This window comes from Mirounga leonina, unplaced genomic scaffold (genome assembly GCF_011800145.1).
Source record: "Mirounga leonina isolate KUSES-001 unplaced genomic scaffold, KU_Mleo_1.0 Mir_242, whole genome shotgun sequence".
Classification (NCBI taxonomy): Eukaryota; Metazoa; Chordata; class Mammalia; order Carnivora; family Phocidae; genus Mirounga; species Mirounga leonina.
Window position 1 is genome coordinate 1,836,992 of NW_023270627.1, and position 14,074 is coordinate 1,851,065.

General features: G+C 36.1%; 1 protein-coding gene and 1 non-coding gene across 2 annotated transcripts in view; both read left to right on the plus strand.

The window, feature by feature from the left end:
• Nucleotides 1-14,074, plus strand: part of ARHGAP21 (Rho GTPase activating protein 21) — a 124,612-nt gene that overhangs the window by 9,828 nt on the left and 100,710 nt on the right.
• Nucleotides 8,954-9,060, plus strand: LOC118026591. Its single transcript, XR_004683627.1, has one exon. It is a non-coding gene; the product is annotated as a U6 spliceosomal RNA (small nuclear RNA).

The following is a 14,074-nucleotide window of genomic DNA, read 5'->3' on the forward strand; positions in this document are numbered from 1 at the left end:
AGAACTTCTTAAGAAAATCAAGATGTTCTTTTTTTTTTTTTTTAAGATTTTATTTATCTGAGAGAGAGAGAATGAGAGAACACGAGAAGGGGTAGGGTCAGAGGGAGAAGCAGACTCCCCGCCGAGCAGGGAGCCCGATGTGGGACTCGATCCTGGGACTCCAGGATCATGACCTGGGCCGAAGGCAGTCGCTTAACCAACTGAGCCACCCAGGCGCCAAGATGTTCTTTTTTCTTACAATGTGGAGAGTATCCTTAAATATCAATAGATAGAAAGCTGGATTTGTGATCACATTTCTCCTGGATATGTCTTATCTCCTATGATCTTGGGGATTAATAGGTATCATTTTTTTTTTTTTTAAGCCTCAAGATATCTAGGCATCTTTAATTCCTAGAAGTTTGCTAATAAGTAAAGATTCTATATTTAAAAGAACTTGTGTTAGCTTGTCAATGAGTCTTTCTCCTCTGGGTTCTGCGTATTGGCTTCTGGAAACATTATCTATCTAGCGAATGTGAAGGGAAGGAAATGCTCTGGGCACCCAGTTTAAATCAGATATTTATTATAATGCTTTTAGGAAATGTTTTCAATTTACTTTTGTTTTCATTTAATGATATATTATAGACACCATTCTCTGCCCACAGGGAAGATATATACAGTTGACCCTGAACAGCACAGGTTTGAACTGTGTGGGTCTACTTACATGCGGATATTTTTCGACAAAAACAAGACAGTACTGTAAATATATTTTCTTTTCTTTATGATTTTGTTAATAACATATTTTCTCTAGCTTACTTCACTGTAAGAATAGACTATATAATACATATAATATACAAAATATGTTTTAATCGACTGTTTCTGTCATCAGTAAGGTGTCCAGTCAACAGTAAGTTTTGGGGAATAGAGAGTTATACAGAAATTTTGAACCATGTGGGGGTCAGCACCCCTTCTGTACATGTGGGTCTCTCTATGTAGATGGATAGTGGATAAATAGACATATACATACTTAGACACACACACATACATATATCTTACCAATTTTGTAAATGGAGGAAAAGAAACTTAGAAAGCACTGTACAAAGGTATTATTTTTTAAGATTTTTATTTATTTATTTGACAGATAGAGACACAGCGAGAGAGGGAACACAAGCAGGGGGATTGGGAGAGGGAGAGGCAGGCTTCCCGCTGAGCAGGGAGGCCGATGCGGGGCTCCATCCCAGGACCCTGGGATCATGACCCGAGCCGAAGGCAGACACTTAAGGACTGAGCCACCCAGGAACCCCTGTACAAAGGTATTTTTAAGGATTGTAATATGGGAAAGAGATAAGATTTATTCTGTATGGCTATGGAGGGCAGAGCTAGGATCAGTGGATAGATAGATGAGCCAATTTATTCAGCTCAGTATTCAGAAGAAAAAAATTTTTAATAGAAGGTAACTGAGATTGAATGTATTCTTTGCAGATAGGATGACCTTCACTTGGGGAATAACAGACAGAATTCCTGTGTTGGTAGGAATTTAAGCCAGGCAAATCTGAGTGATCATTAGAATCACTTGGACAACTTATAAAACCACAGATTCTTCTTTCCACCATTAAGCTAATGAATTAGAATCCCTGGAAGTGAGACTGAAAAGCCTTAACTTTTAAAAAGATCCCCTGGTGACCTTCCAAGTTTGAGAAAAACAGGACTAAAAGGCATTCATAGCTCCTTCCAAAGTCTGAATTCTTATGGTACCCTGATTTTGGAATTTTTCCGACCAAATTGAAATCAGTGTAAAGAAAACAGGCAAAAATATGGAGAGAAAATTTAAATGACTAAACAAGTGAAAATTTCAAGATTAAAATTGTAATTAATTTTCTCCTGTTTGTAATCATATGTATTTCTACATGTCATTAGTATTCCGAAGTATTATTCTTTTCGGATAAAATAAACTTTATGTCAAAGAGCACTTTAAAATTCAACAGTGATACGTGACACACATTTTTGTGTGTATGTTATACGTTGATCAAAAGTTAACATTTTTAAAGCGATAGAGCTCTGGCTCTGTTCATATTGAAGCTATAGTTACCTTTTAGCTGTATTATAAAAGCAATTTGTTTAGTGTCATTTACAGAAGGGTATATTTTCTTTAAGCAAATAACTGTTAGAATAATTTCTCTTGTGCATCTTATAGTCATTTGTTCGGATTAGCTATCAAGAATAGGAAAAGTTACAATGGAATAAAGTATGTGTATACTTATTCTCTCTCTGTATGTGCTCTTTCATATTTGTCATTCATATATATATCTCTGGTGTTCTTTACTTAAGTATACATCATGAAGGGTTTCAGAAGGTATTCTAACATAATAATAATAAACAAATCATCAACAGAAGAATTCTGTCTACATACCCTTCCTCATTTAACACCAGCAGCTATACTGTCTGTCTGTTGAATCAGTCTTGTCTTTCAATCTTACGGAATGTGAGATGCACTGGATAACATAATGCAAATACAATGTAAGCTAATCACAGAGTCCAATTGCCAATTCTGCAAAAGAAGCAGGATTTCTTGAAGTCATCGAAAGTGATGTTGGAGAAGGAGCAAAGCCACTGACAAGATAAGGAGGATCTGGCAGAGTGAGACCAGTAAGCAAATGAAGAAGGCATAACCGAGGTTGATAGGCATCTCAAAAGAGAATGATTTGAATTCAAAGGATTAAGAGAAGCCTTTGAGATAACTGTGATGGCATATATGCGATGTATTTCTTGTCTTCTAGGAAGTGATGTTTAGTTTAGACCCCATGCTTGAATCTCTGTTTCAAGAGACACTAAAAAGTGGGTATGAATATATCAATAGAAGAAGGAATGGCAGTGGTGAATGGATTTCTCTTTTGCTTTCTTTTCCTAGGATAAAGACGGTGCCTCTGAGTTAATAGGAAATTCCAGCTTCCCTAGTTGACTTTGATATAAAGCTGTTGAAACAGAGGTCCAGCACTGCTTCTTCAAAGTTCCTCCTGTTATACTAGTTGTTAGATACCCAAATATTTTAGAGTTCTGAATATTTTACATGCCTTTATTGAGGTATGATTGATATGTAAAAAGCTTACATATTTAATGTGTACAACTCAGTGGGTTTGGGGATAAGTATACACCATGAAACCATTCCCTCCATGAGGACCGTAAACGTTAATCATGACCTCAAGTTTCTTCTTGCCCCTGTATTATTGTTACTGCAATTTTTGTGTGTGTGTGGTAAGAGCTCTTAACATAAGATCTATCCTCTTAGTAAATTTTAAGTATACAGTATTGTTAGCTATAAGCACTAAGCTCTGGAGTAGGTTTCCAGAATCTTGCATAAGTGAAACTTTGTACCCTTTGACAATCACCTTCCCATTTCCCCTACTCCTAGCCCCTCGCGGTGTACTCTCATCTTTTGTGAGTCTATTTCAGATTTCACATATAAGTGAGATCATATAGTATTTATCTACTTTTCCACGACTCACTTATTTCACTTAGCATAATATCCTCCAGGTTCATTCATGTTGTCACAAATGGAAGGATTTCTTTCTTTTTTAAGTCTGAATAATATTATCTTCGAGATCCTGATTTCAGTTCTTTTGGATAAGTACCCAGAAGTGGGATTGCTGGATCATATGATAGTTCTATTTTTAATTTTTTGAGGAGCCTCCATATAATGGCTGTACCAGTTTACATTCTCAGCAACAGTGTGCCATGGTCTCTTTTTTCCCCATTTTCACTAACACTGTTTGCATTTTTTTTTTTTTTTAGTAATAGCCATTCTAACAGGATGAGGTGATATCTCACTGTGGTTTTGGTTTGCAATTTCCTGATGATTAGCGAGGTTCAGCACCCTTTACATGCGTATTGGCCATTTGTATGTCTTTATAGAAATGTGTGCTTAGGTCCTTTGCCCATTTTTTAATTGATATACTTTTTTGTTTTGTTTTGTTTTTTTAGCTGCCTTCATTTCTGCCTCTCACTAGTTTTGGCTGCCTAGAGCACCAGCGATGCCTTAGCAAAATGTGCAGTTGATTAAAAATCATACTAGTAGGTACAGTTACACTATAGACTTAGTGGGAGAGACTAGGTACGCCTAGAGCCTTTCTTGGGGTAGTATGAGCCAAACTAGAATCCCCAGATGAAGATAGTGACAGAACTTCATATCGTAATCGTAGTTTATGGTTACTAGAACTGCATCTGCTCTAGACAAGAGATAATGCAAATTGTCTTCAGTTTAGGTGAGGAATTTGGAAGAAGAATCATTTTTCCCTATTTAATCCTTAGCTTCTGTCACCACTCTTGGCTGTCTTTATTTGATCATAATCTTGTATCTAACTCTTACTTTAAACTAGTTACTGAAACATTGTGTTTGGATCAAGTGGGATCTCTAGGGAGAAGGTAGGCAGATACTTAAGGCTCTGAACTTTTCATATATATTCAGGATGCATAAGGATACCAAAAACACATGGCTTAGAAAGTGGATACTACTTGATTTTGCCAAACTGTGGTGAAATGTTTAGCATATTTTTGACAGTATGTCTTTTCTAGTTGGCTTTGAATTGACAGCCGACCAGATAGCGACTTTATGTCAGTCTCTGAAAAGGATTTCAAACTTTAGAAACCAGTTTGTGTTATTAATAGGTAAAATATAAAATGCCGATAATCAGAAATAAGAGGAGGCATCATTCTGAGCCTGCAGACATTAAAAAGATAGAAAGGGAATATTATGAACAACCTTATGTCTGTAAATTTGACAATTTAGATGAAATGAGCAGATATTGTGTAAGGATTCTGTACCCATTCAGATCTGTTTGTGTATATGGGGGGAGTGGGTTCCCAAACCAAGCCGTTCTCCCAACACCAGCTGGGTATCCTGCAATTCAGCTCAGTTCTGACACTGTCTACCTGGAGATAACACCATAGCATCAGATCCCACAGATTAAGGGCTCAGTCCTATAAGACTGCCCCCTCACCCTTTAGCCACTAATTGCGAATCCAGGTTTGTTGCCTGACCCACCAGCTGTAGACGGCTGTAGATCGGAGATTCCAACCACCCCCTCCTTGGGTTCAGTTAATTTGGTAGAGTGACTCACAGAACTCAGAGAAACATATTACTGACTAGATCACTGGTTTATTACAAAAGAATATAACTCAGGAACAGCCAGATGGGAGACGCATGGGGCAAAGTACTGGGAAAGGTGTAGAGCTTCCATGCCCTCTCCAGGCACACCACTCTCCCCAAATCCTCTCGGGTTCAGCAACCTGGAAGCTTTTGAACCCCATCCTTTTGGATTTTTATGGAGGCTCCATTACATGTGCATAATTGATTGCATGATTAGCCATTGCAAATGATTTGAGCTCCAGCCCCTTTCTCCTCCTCTGAGGTCAGAGGGGTGGGATTGAAAGCCAACTCTAATCACAGGTTTGGTTCTCTTGGCAACCAGCCCCTATCCTTAGGTGCCGTCCAAAAGTCACCTCATTAACACAACAAAAGACACCTTTGTTACTCTTACCACTTAGGAAATTCCAAGGGTTTTAGGAGCTCTGTGCTGGGAATGGGGATGAAGACTAAATATGATTTCTTACTATCAATCACAATATTACACCTTGAGAGATACAAAACTGCCACAGGAGAAATAAAAAAAAAATCTGACTAGTGCCATATAGGTTAAAGAAATTGAATTTGTAGTTAAAAACCTCCCCACAAAGAAGACTCCAGAACCTGATGGCTGCATTGACATATTCTATAACGTGTTTGAGGAAGAAATCATACCAATTCTATACGAACTCAAAAGACGAGGTGGAGGGAACATTTCCCATCGCCTTTTTATGAGGCCAGTATGAGCCTGGTAATTACCAAACAAGAACATTATAAGGAAAGGAATTCAGACCAATAACCCTCATGGTTGTAGATACAAAAATTCTTAACAAAATGTTAGCAAGTTAAATCTGTCAATATATGAAGAGGATAATAATGTCATGATTAACTTGAAGTTATCCCAAAAGTGAAAGATTGTCATTTTAACATATTAATAATTAACATATTTAACAGTTTAACAAGATACAATAAAGGAGAAAATTCATATGATCACTCAGTAGATGCAGAAAAAAAGCATTTGACAAAATTTAACACTCATTCATCATAAAATCTCTCTGAAAACTGGGAATATAAAGAAATTTATCCAATCATACTTGGAGAAATATTGAATACTGCTAAGGTCAGGAACAGGGTGATGATGTCCGCTCTCAATAGTTCTATTCAACAATATTATGGAGTCTCTACTTAATGTAATAAATCATGAAAAAGAAATAAAAGGAAGGAAGGAAAAAGGGAAGGAAAAAGTAAAACTATTTGCAGACAGTGTGATTGTGCACATAGACACTGTAAGGGATCTACTAAAAACACTTTTTAGAACTAGCAGATTTTTCATAAGATAAAAGGATACAAGGCTACTGTACAAAAATCAGTGTATTTCTTTACTATTCTTTTTTTTTTTTTTAAGATTTTATTTATTTATTTGACAGAGAGAGACACAGAGAGAGGGAACACAAGCAGGGGGAGTGGGAGAGGGAGAAGCAGGCTCCCTGTGGAGCAGGGAGCCTGATGTGGGGATCGATCCCAGGACCCTGAGATCATGACCTGAGCCGAAGGCAGACGCTTAACGACTGAGCCACCCAGGCGCCCCAAAAATCAGTGTATTTCCATAAAACAACTGGGAAATGAAATAAAAATAATACCCTTATTATTTTAATAGCTTGAAGACAGCCTAAATAAATGGAGAAATACACTATGTTTATGGATTGGAAGACTCAGTATTATTAAGATGTGACTTAGCCACAAATTGCTATATAAATCCAGCTCAATTCCAATTAAAATTCCAGCAAGGTTTAACACATTTTTTTTACTAGAAATAGATAAGCTAATTCTGAAATTTATTTGGAAATGCAAAGGACACAGAGTAACCAAAACAGTTTTGAAAAAGATTAATTTTATATTATTTATATTATTTTATAAGACTCAAAGCTACAAAAATCAAGGTAGTATAGAATTGGTTTAATGATAGATACATATAATAATGGAAGGCAGTGGAGAGTTGGGATACTCATGTAAACATGATCATTTGAATTCAGTGGGGTGATTTGAGTGGTACTGAACAAGTAGATATCCACATGGGCAAAAATGAATCTTTATGTCTATCTTACATCACAGAAAAGTTAACCCCAATTAGATCACTGACATACATGTAAAAGCGAAGACAGTAAAACTTCTAGTCAAGAACAAAATATATATGACTTTGGGGGTAAACAGAGAGTTCTGAGACAGGACACAAAAAGCACTAACCAGAAAAGAAACAAAAGGATAAGTTGGATTTCATCAAAATTAAAAACTTGTGCTCTTTGTGAAACACCATTAAGAAGATGAAAAGTAAAGCCATAGATGGGGAGAAAATATTTGTAAAACATGTATCTGATCAAGGACCTGCTTCCAGACAACCCAGTTTTTAAAATGGGCAAAAGTTGAACTACATAAAAGGAGATAGATGAATTGTGTATCAGCGCATGAAAAGATGTTCAATAGCATCAGCCAGTAGGGGAAAACATGCAAATTAAAACTACAATGAACTGCCACTGTACTCCCACTAGAATAGCTAAAATTAAGAAGAATAAAAATACGAAGAGTTATTGGGTATGTGGGGCAACTGAACTCAAACATTGTGAGAGGGATGTAAAATGACATAGCCACTTAGGACAATATTTTGGCAGTTTTCAGAAGTGAAGCATATATTTATTATGTGGCCCACTCCTAGGGACTTACTAAGGGAATTGAAGACAATGTCCACAAAAAGACTTGTATATGAATGTTCATGAACAGCTTTATTCATAGTATTCCCAAATTTGAAACTGCCCCAAATCCATCAACAGACAAATTATGGTATATCCATGTAATGGAATACTACTCAGAAATTTAAAAAGAACAAACTGTTGATACACTCGGTACCATGAATGAATCTCAAAATGCTAAGAAAAAAGCCCGAGTTGGAAGAGTACGTGATTCTACTTACATAAAAATTGCAGAACTGAGTAAACTAATCTATAGTGAGAGAGAGTAGATCAGTGGTTGCCTGGAGCTGGGAGGGCTTTGATTGCAAAGAAGCATGAAGGGAGTTGGGGAGATGAAAATGTTCTTGATTGTTTGGTGGCTGTGGTTCTGTGGGTGTGTACAGTGGCCAGAATTCATTGAACTGTACATTTTAAAGGGGTACACTCATATATAAATTAAACTTCACTAAACTTTATTAAAAAAACACAACAATTTGACCACACCAGATTTTGGTGAAGATGTAGAGCAACTGGACTTCTGATAGACTGCTGATGGGAGTGTAAAGTGGTACAATATTTTTAAAAAATCTTTTGGCATTTTCTTATAAAGTTCACCATATACCTACTTTATGATCTAGCATTTTCATTCCTACATAATTACTCCCAAGGGAAATAAAATACATGTTCACACGAGAGACTTGTTCAGGAATGTTCATAACCGCTTTATTCATGATGCCTCCAAACCAGAAACAACTCCTTGTGTATTAATAGGAAAATAGATAGGTTTTCCTATATTCCTACTGTGGAATACTTTTTGGCAATAAAAAGCAGAAGATTATGTATACATGCAGCAATATGGATGAGTATCAACAGCAATAGCAAGATAAGTGAATATTGCCTCGGGGGGTAAGGGAGGAGACTTCCAGAATGACTAGGAGGACACACAGGAAACTTCCTGGGGGTGATGGAAATGTTCTGTCTCTTGAGGTTGGGGTGAATTACTTAGATACATGCATTTGTAACATATCATGAACTGTATACTTAAGAGCTATGCTTTATAAGAGTTAACCATTGTGCGTAAATATTTATGCCTCAATTAAAATATATGAAAAATATGAATTAAAAATATAAAACACTGCTCACTTGAGCAGCACATATACTAAAATTGGAACAATACAGAGAAGATTAGCATGGCCCCTGCACAAAGATGACACATAAATTTGTGAAGCGATTCATATTTTTTTTAATGCAAAACAAGGGGAAAAAAACAAAATATAATGAGAAACAATGGACAAAACTAAGTAATGGCTGACATTAAACACCTTGGCCACTACTGGAATATTAGTTTTGTCTTCTCTCACTCTCAAATCCTCCAACTATACACACACACACACACACACACATATTTAAAGACTTTTACTTACTTATTTGAAAGAGAGAGAGCACGAACAGGGGGCAGGGACAGAGGGAGAGGGGGAAGCAGACTCCCCGCTGAGCAGGGAGCCCAACGTGGGACTCGATCCCAGTACCCAAGGATCATGACCTGAGCCAAAGGCAGGTACTTAACCAACTGAGCCACCCATGTGCCCCCCTCCCACTATATTTTTTTAAAAGAAGGAAATCAAAATACTCTTAGCTTCTGTGATTTCTAAGATCTGATTTCAAAGCTTTTTTTGAGAACAGTCAGGGAGAGAGTTGCTGTACCTTTCAGAAAGTTGACTTCTTAAAACTTTAATTTATAGCTCTAATATCATATGTTAGATCATATCATTGGACTTCTCTTATCCTCCTAAGTAGTTTAGCAAAATTCTTAAGGTTTGTTTTTCAATAGAGAACATTTTTAATTTTTTTCCTTAATTGTAGGTAACATTGAAAACTTACAAATAATTGAATATGAAAAATAATTCAAAAATTACATGTTCTGTAGATTTTAAGTTACAAAATGTTGATATGTCTTGGGTTTAATGAGACTGGCATACAACTATTAGGCAATTTAATTTTATCTAAGCCTTTGATTCTTTTGGAAGTCTACCTAAATAAGTAAACTTCTCTGAATACAGTTTGTAAAAAAAAAAAAAAAAGGTAGTTGATTTGTTTGCTTATGAAAGTATTATACTTAATTACTGTGGTACTAGATTCCTATGTAGGTAAAAGTTGTAACATTTCCCTTAACTATGACAAGTAATTATATTTTTTTATTGGTTCAGAAATTATGTTAATACACATAACATAAAATTTACCATTTTAATCATTTTTACATATACAATTAAGTGTATTAAGTCCATTCACAGTATTGTGTAATGATTATCACTATTCCCAGAACATTTTCATCATCCCAAACAGAAATGTTGTACTCAGTGAGTCATAATTCCCCATTCCCCCTAACCCCTAGTAGTCTCTATTCTGCTTTTAATATGCATTTGCCTATAGTAGATAATCTCATATAAGTGGAATCATACAATAATTGTCCTGTTGTGCCTGGCCTATTTCACTTAGCATGAAGTTTTCAAGGTTCACCTGTTAGAGAATGTGTCAGAACTCCATTCCTTTTTATGGCTGAGTAATATTCTTTTGTTTGTACATACTATATTTTCTTATCCATTCATCTGTTGATGTACACTTGGGTTGTTTTCACCTTGACTATGGTGAATAATGCTGCTATAAGTATTATACCTAAGTTTCTGTTTGAGTCCCTGTTTTTAATTCTTTTGATTATATGCTCAGACATGGAATTGCTGGGTCACATGGTAATTCTGTGTTTAACAATTTTGGGGAACTGCCAAACTTTTCCACAGTGGCTTACTATTTTATATTCCTACTAGCAGTGTATGAGCATTGCAGTTTCTCTACATCCTCATCAGTACTTGTTATTTTCCATTTAAAAAAATACTTTTTAAAAATTATAGCCAGCCGGTGTATGTATGAAGTGTTATCTGACTGTGGTTTTGGTTTGCATTTCTGTAACGACTAATGATGAGCATCTTTTTATGTGCTTGCTGGGTCTTTGCCCATCTTTAGATTGGGTACGTTTTTTGTTGTTAACTTGTAGGAGTTCTTTATGTATTCTGGATATCAATCCTTTATCAGATATATGACTTAACAAATATTTTCTCCCATTTTGTGTGTTTTCTTTTCACTTTCTTGATAGTGTCCTTTTTAATGCATAAAATTTTTAATTTTTATGAAGCCCAATTTATCTTTCTCTTTTGTTGCCTCTGCTTTTGACATCATAAGTGAGAAATGGTTGCCAAATCCAAGGTCATGAAGATTTTCCACAGTGTAATCTTCTAAGAGTTTTACACTTTTAGCTCTTAAATTTAGATCTTTGGTCCATTTGGGGCCAACTTTTCTATACAGGTATGATTTCATTCTTGTGGATATCCAGTTTTCTCAGTACCATTTGTTTGAAAATCGATCCTTTCCCCATTGAATGGTCCTGGCACTGAATTGAAAATCAATTGACCACATATGTGAGAATTTATTTCTGGGCTCTCTAATCTATTCCATTGTTCCATAGGTCTATACTGTGCTACAGTGTGGCACACTGTAGTGACTATTGCAGTTTTGTAGTAAGTTTTGCAAGTGGGGAGTGTGAGTCTTTCAACTTCGTTGTTACTGTTGTTTCGTTGTTGTTATTTTTTTTTTTATTTTTTAACATTACTCAGTTCTCATCGCGAAAAGTGTACTCTTCAATCCCCCTCATCTATTTCACCCATCCCCACCCCATTCCCCTCTGGTAACCATATATTTGTTATCTATAGTTAAGAATCTGTTTCTTGGTTTGTCTCTCTCTCTTTCTTTTTTCTTTGCTCATTTGTTTCTTAGATTGCATGTATGAGTGAAATCATAGGGTATTTGTCTTTCTCTAATTTTGCTTAGGATTATACTCTACCTCTATCCATGTTGTTGCAAATGGCAAGATTTCATTCTTTTTTATGGCTGGAATAATATTCCATTGTATATATACACCACATCTTCTTTATCCATTCATCTATAAATGGACACTTGGGCTGCTTCCATAATTTGGCTAATGTAAATAATGCTGCTATAAACAGAGGAGTGCATGTATCCCTTTGAATTAATGTTTTTGTATTTTTTGGATGAATACCCAGTGGTGCAATTACTGGATTGTAGGCAGCTCTGTTTTTAACCTTATTTATTTATTTATTTATTTATTCATTCATTCATTCGGCTCCACACCTAATGTGGGGCTCAAATTTACGACCCTGAGAGCAAGAGTTGGATGCTCTACTAACTGAGCCAGCCAGGTGCCCCTATTTTTAAGCTTTTGAGGAACCTTCATACTGTTTCCCACAGTGCCTACACCAGTTTGCGTTCCCACCAGCAGTGCACCAGGGTTCCTCTTTCTCCACATCCTCACCAACACTTGTGATTTCTTGTGTTTTTGGTTTTATCCATTCTGACAGGTGTGAGGTGATAGCAGATTATACTTTTGATTTACATTTCCCTGATGATGAGTGATGTTGAGCATTTTTCTTCATGTGTCTGTTGGCTCTCTGTCTGTCTTCTTTGGAAAAAGGTCTGTTGATGTCTTCTGCCCATTTTTAAATTGGATTATTTGGTTTTTGGATGTTGAGTTATATAAGCTCTTTATAGATTTTGGATACTAGCCCTTAACTATATATGTGATTTGCAGATATCTTCTCCCATTCAGTAGGCTGCCTTTTAATTTTGTTGATTGTTTACATCACTGTGTAGAAGCTTTTTATTGTAATGTAGTCCTGGTGGTTTATTTTTGCTTTTTTTTTTTTTTAAGATTTTATTTATTTATTGGAGAGAGAGAGAGCACGAGTGGGGGGAAGGGCAGAGGGAGAGGGAGAGAGAATCCAAACCAGACTCTGCACTGAGCGTGGACCCTGCCACAGGGCTTGATTCCATGACCACAAGATTACAACCTGAGCTGAAACCGAGTCAGACACTTAACCAACTAAGCCACTCAGGTGCCCATAGTTTTGCTTTTATTTCTTTTGAGATATATCTAGAAAAGCTTTGCTATGGCCAATGTCAGAAAAGTTACTACCTTTGCTCCCTTCTAGGATTTTTATGGTTTCAGTCTCATATTTAGGTCTTTAATTCATTTTTAGTTTATTTTTATGTATGGTGTAAGAAAGTGGTCCAGTTTCATTCTTCTGCAGGTAGCTGTCCAGTTTTCCCAGCACCATTTGTTAAAGAGACTCTGATTTTCCCATTGCATATTTTTTATGGTGGTGGTTTTGCTTTTCTCCAGGTAATATTAACAGGCAAGGTCAGGAAAAAGTGAATTTGTTTCTGTTAGATTAACTGTGTATATTTCTAGAAGACTTTGTTTGCCAGATGGTCTCAAACCTCTAGTAGGAAAAGAGGCCAATTGGATTTTTTGGTTTTAGAGCAAAAATACAGACCATCAGAATAGATTCCTAATAGTTGGAAATAAAAGAGTAATTAAGTCTTCGCAAAGGGTGATATGGTTGTTAAAGAGCCGTATAGTTTATACTTGTTTTTGCCTAAAAATGTATAAACAGTTAGTTAGTAGCCCTTTGATTTCTAGCTTGGGATATTTATTTGTCTCTAGTTTTGAGTGTCACAGTCTTTTAATATTCTTTATTCCTGTTGCACTTTAGGTATTTATACTATTGACATTTACTAGCCTTTTATTTAATCTTAATATACTTTTGGTAAGTGCTAGGCTGTAATGTCTGTTTCCTGGAAACATATAGTGAGAGAAGTAGATTTTAGATAACTTTTTAGGGTTTTAAGAGAGAACACTGAACCCTTATTAAATACCTCAAAATTTTTATTTCCCTCATTTAATCCTGACAGCCACCGTATAACATATATAAAAAAGAAATGTTTTTCTGAAGAAAAAGTTCATTTAAAAGTACGTATACTTCTTCCACATAATGTCTTACTGTCCAACATGGAACATTGACTCAAAGCAAATGACAGGTCCATCGTCCCTTGAATATATGTGAAGTCTCAAGTGTTTTCATGTCTGTTCATGTCCATTTTGCCTGAAATGCTTTTCTCATGTCTTGTCATTTATGTAAATCCCACACTTCTTTCAAAATTTGGCTCAGATCTTACCCGCTTGTAAAGCTTTCTTTGACCTTAGTGACCTGAGGTGAAAAAGACGGTCCCAGTTCAGGGTCGATGGTCTTGCTTTCTGTGGTCTTCTTCCCCCGTTTTTTTTCTTTTGGATTCCTGCTGTCTCATTACCTTTATTTCCAGTGCTATTTGTGCAGATCTGTAATCTATT